This window comes from Ochotona curzoniae, unplaced genomic scaffold (assembly GCF_017591425.1).
Source record: "Ochotona curzoniae isolate NIBS_2020 unplaced genomic scaffold, NIBS_Ocur_1.0 contig_2754, whole genome shotgun sequence".
Taxonomy (NCBI): domain Eukaryota; kingdom Metazoa; phylum Chordata; class Mammalia; order Lagomorpha; family Ochotonidae; genus Ochotona; species Ochotona curzoniae.
Window position 1 is genome coordinate 10,944,081 of NW_024465582.1, and position 5,666 is coordinate 10,949,746.

Here is a 5,666-nt window from a genome sequence, read left to right on the forward strand (position 1 = left end):
TTTGAACTCTGGGTTTATAAATTTACCTATTTATGATTCAATTTGTTTTTACCATTTAATAACTAATTACTTTTGATTATTTTCTTTTTTGTCCTCTTGTCTCTCCCCCTTTCTATTCTCTTTTCAATTAGATAGATATAAGCTAGATACTACTGATGTTTTTCTATAAAATGTTCAGAAGCAATTCTAAGCTTTTACTGAGTGTTAATTTATACAATTGACCAGCTTCCAAAAAGCCCAACAGACATAACTGAATTTATTTCAGTATTGAGAGAAATTACATTTTTTTTTTGTCTTAAGACTCTAAAACAGAATAAATAGGTAAGTGCAGAACATAATTTATAGTTAGTAAATCAATTTACGGACTGTTTGTTAAATTGAATATGCTACATAAATACAAAGTATTTCTCTAACACTTTACAATCAAAGATTAAAAATACTAGTCATGATTTAAAGTCAGAAGTAGGCGGCATGTCACCACTGTTCAAATCACTCAAATATATTTTAGTGCTGTTTATTTTAAATTCATGACAGACAGGATATTATTAAAAATAACTTTAAATCTGTAACCAACTAGCTTAAAAAAATCAATGCTAGGCCATCTCATCAGCGGGAAATATCTCTAATCTCCACAATTTGAATAATTCCTTCTTTTCCTTTCCTCGGGTTTGTAGGAGGGGTAGATTCAGGTTATCGATCACAAAGTTTCTCTCAGTAAGCCAGTTGTTTCCAGTATTCGTTGGTATGAAACACACTGGTGATTATCTGCTTAACCTCGCTAACCTTGTTCATGCAGCACCCTGATTTGTCCCCATGATTTTCAGGTGAAAGGAGGTCGACTAGATGGGCGAAAACAATTTAGCATACTGAACAGTTGTTTTGTGAATTAACCATTTTAAAAGTAACTGTTCACCCAGATTTTTGCAGTGAGCAAATTAACTTACTGCTCAACACATTTGAAATTCTAATATTAATTTTAGGACGTATGCTACTTGACAGTATTATTCAAGAACTGTTGTATACAATTGGGCCTATGTAGGACCAGGTCTCTTAGCTGTATTTAATGTTGGAGGACATCAAATTGTCTATCATTTTAAGTTGAAACATAAAGCAGCACGTTGCAAATTTAATTTACATATATTTAATTTAAACATATAAAAATGCATACATATGTGTGTGTGTGTGTGTGTGCGTGAGTGTACGTATACCAGATATTTCTGTCCTAGTGGAAAATCATTTATCTGGAAATTCGACTTAAATTTTTTTATGCTTATTGGAATAATTCTTTAAGTGCATATCAATATTCAATTTTGCTTCGGTTGGCTATTATTTATTTAAAAGAATCCTATCCACTCTAATTAAAATAAGCCATGTATTAGATTAAGATGCTTTCAAATTACAATCATTTTCATGAAGATTGCAAATCAAATTAGCAAACCTCATTGGAAGCAACAGGAATGAAATCAAACAAACGAGGGCAGCGTCCTGTGTACCTGTTGTTGGTATGACTGGCTTTCTAACACTGATTGCTTACAATACACATTTGCTCTGGATACCTGGCTTGTGTGCTGCAAATAATGTGCAATTCAGTAATTGTTTATTGTCCAAATGTTGCAGTTGTATCCCATGATTAAGGACTATCAGATCGTTTCTTGGGTTCTGATCGGTAGCACTCATTAAGTGGCTGCAACATGTATAAAGAATATATATTTTTAATAATATTTCTTTTGTTGGTAGAACCACTTACATTTAACTAAAGCTCAGCTAAGCAATACTAGCCCATTAACATTACTTTTTGATATGATCGAGTGAAATGTCTCTTAAAGGGCTGCAGTTCCAAAGACAGCTTCTGAAAATGACCTCTACACCCTGTGTGCCAAAAGCAACGTCCCTCTGTTCTGCAATGAAGAATTTTATTAATTTCCAAAGGTTTATAATTTTAGCATTCACTATGTAACACACTATATCCATGGCTCACTTGTTAAAAATCAGAACAATGTTCTAAAACTGATATCTGACATTTACTTGAACGAAAAAAAGGCATCATTTAGAGTGAACTTTCATTTTGATCTTTCCATACGCTGATTCCATTCCACTTTTTTTTTCAGTCTTTCATAGACTCAAAACCAGTGTTCACTGAGCATGTTCATTATTTAAGTGACCTCATCTAAGAAATAAAATTTATTTATGCTCATGATGTGCAGAATATAAACTCTGCTGAGCCATTTTTTCTAACATCATGGTGATCATAACTAAAGATCTAGAGCATGTCTTCAGAGTCAATGGCATTCCACCCTGATGAGATGTAGTCTAATGTGAATGAAATTTATGAAGCCTGAAGGTTAAATTGACATTTCGTTGCCAGGTGGAGAGTATGGCGTTATTCTCACATGGGAAAGAGACGAAATAAATAACGAGTTTAAAAGAGAATGGGCAGGCTCTGTAGTTTCTTCCACCACACTTTAATATGTATAACACCTTTCTATTCTTCAAAATAGACATAAAGTCAACAAAATATGTGACTATCCCAAATACAGTATTTTTTCACAGTATAGATCTGTAACTCTATAAATGACTCATCAATTGAAAGAAGTAGCTGAAATTTTCTGAAGCCCTGCCCAAAATATCTGCTTATGTAATTAATCACCTGGTTTAAAAAATTTTATGCTGTTACGGTATTTTGGACTCAACATGATTGAACTATGGATGGTTGGACTTTTTGAAAGCTATGTGTTGATATCCAGAAGTGTAAATCATTGCTATAGAACTTACTTAGTTCTATAGAAAAAGTTAAATTTAAAAACAATTCAGGCATAAGAAACCTATGGATTATTTTGAAATAAACCCAACATCATTATTATAGTACTACTTGTGTGTCATGACACCTAGCTTCAGTACAGTTAGTTTTACAAATAAATTTCCAATAGTTACTTTCCTAAATTAAGACAATTAACTTCTGAAATTGAAAATGTCATGTATGGGGTGCACCCTTCAAACGCCACTCCAATTGGGTACGTGTCCTAGGCTGCCCAGGCCCTCAACTGGAGTATTCTAGACCAGATCAGGTATACTGTTAACAATGCCTGAAATACATACTTATCATCTTGGTAAGCAGTAAGACCAATTCTAGTGGAGATGTGTATTCTTATTGGTTTAAACAAAAACACAATTGGTACTGAGACCAAGAGGAGCTGTCCCCTGAAGGAAAGAGTTGAGAAAGGATTATTGCATCGAGCTTTAGGTGTCTTCCTGTTTAATACTGAAAATGAGCTTCTACTACAGCAATGATGAGATGCTAAAATTACCTTTCCAAGTTGCTTTACCAACACGTATTCTAGCTATCTGTTAAGTAATCCACACGGACTAGAAGAAAACATTGCCACTGGAGTAAGAAGAGTGGCACAGAAGCATCTAAAAGCAGAATTTGGAATTCCTAGGGAAAAGGTTCTTCCAGAAGAAACAAAGTATCTAATATGAATTCACTAAAACAACTCAGTCAGATGGTATTTGGGGTGAACATGGAATTGATTAAATTCGGTTTGTGAGGAAGGGCAAAACCTGAAGCCCAGATCACAATGAGAATAAAGGTCATTGCTATGTGATGAAGGAGCACTTGAGAGAACTGAGAGAACTGGCCGGTGGTGAAATCAAGATCACTCATGGGTTCTGATCATGGCAGGGACAATCCTCTTCAAATGGTGGGATAGCGTCGTCACGTGAACCGTCTGTGGACCATGAGAAAACACGAAGAATGTGACTGTGTAGACGAGTGATCATCGGACACGTTCTCTAATAAACTTAGGATGTTTGTGTTGTTTGTTTTAAATTAGGTTTTCTATTAGAATGCTCATAAGATACATTGCTATTTTTTACAACCATAATTTCTATGGGAAAAACAGCTGACTTACAATTTTGTATTACCTACTCCATTCATACGCATTATTACTCAGACATTAATTTATGCATAATGAGAGAGCAAATAAGACTCTGCCCAAAAGTGCTTATGAGAAATTTGAACAAGTACATGAAGTTGGTTTTGACTTTTTTGTAGTCATATGCACTTTCACAGTACTTTAGTATGTGCTTCATTCTTTATGTAAGGTTTTTTTAGGTAAGAGTCCAGGAAAATGAGCAGAAGAAACTCCTTAGCTACTTCAGAAGAGTCCTAGTTAACGTTCCATATGAACAGATTAAAATGGCAAAGTAGGTAACAGGGAAATGAAACAGTATAGAATCATACTTCCATTAAAAAAAAAAAGAAAATCTGGAGACAAGCATTGTTCTATATTTCTTCATAAAGTCATGGATCCATCCGGTTTGTCATGTACACTTGCAGCTCATTAAAATACTAAAGTTGGCTGAAAACTATGGTGAAGAATCTGTCTCCCTAATCCCCTAGAATAAGTAACCTTCTTGAGCCCCTCAATCACTTCCCACACAATTATTCTGCTTATTTTTTTTTTAAGATTTATTTATTCTTACTGGAAAGGTATATATGCAGAGAAGAGGAGAGACAGAGAGGAGGATCTTCCATCTGATGGTTTACTCCCAAAGTGACTGCAACACCTGGAACTGCACCAATCCGGAGCCAGGAGCCAGGAATTTCTTCAGGTCTCCCATGCGGGTGCAGGGTCTCAAAGCTTTGGGCCATCCTAGACTGCTTTCCCAGCCCACAAGCAGGGATCTGGAAGTGAAGTGGGCTGCCAGGATTAGAACAGGAGCTCATATGGGATCCCAGTATGTTCAAGGTGAGGACTTTAACCACTATGCTATCATGCCAGGCACAGTCTGTTTTTAACATTAGTTTACTCCCTGCACTTCTCACAACAATCATCAATTCAGAAAAGTTTGACATTTTAGCCATCATGAAGGCAAGGAGCAACACTCTGGTCCTTACATCTCAGAAGTCATAGACATTCAATGAATGCATGGTGAGTGGTCTATTTCACAAGTGCTCAGTGGATGAATGCACTCAGGGACATTGGAGATCCTCTTTGGGCTGATATGAGTTCAGTTTCCAGTATTTGTCATTTAGTATACTGGTCCTAGAACTTAAAACTGTCACATTGAGTAGGTTTTATTTTTCACTTAGAATTTGATTTAATTTTATCTTTAAGACTATATTTGGCAAATATTTAAACTTTATACTATTTTAATATTTTAAAGTATTGAATTAGTTGTTACCAGATTCAGTATAGTGTCTCGGTACAATTCTAAGAATGTAATCCATTGCTCCATTGCTCCTCCACCTACTCTCTCCCTTCCAATCCTCTTCCCTCCCTTTCCTATTTTCTTAAGTTTTGAGATAACCTTTTAAATTTACTTTACACTAAAAAAGTTTAATGCTTCATCAACTATGAAGTTTAACAAATCAAAAGCAGAAAGACCTTGGTATCAACCATGAATGATAATTGAACCAAAAATGGTTCCAGCTGTTGGTATTTAATCATGTTTTAAATACCAATTTCTGTACATTTACAGAAATTCTTCTCTGTACATTTATACTGATTTTGCATATATTTTAGAAATGATAAAGTACAGATTAGTATAGGTATATAAATTTTCATAGAATCTCTTGATGTATAGATTTAGTTAAAAATAGTAAGAACTAAAAAGTTATATATTGCTTATTACATATTCTCTAAACAAAACAAAAATTATGAGAA

At 34.6% G+C, this 5,666-nt stretch overlaps 1 pseudogene; it reads left to right on the forward strand.

Annotated features, from left to right (window-relative positions):
- Positions 1 to 3,054: 3,054 nt before the first annotated feature.
- On the forward strand, positions 3,055 to 3,757 carry LOC121154631 (annotated as a pseudogene).
- Positions 3,758 to 5,666: the final 1,909 nt, after the last annotated feature.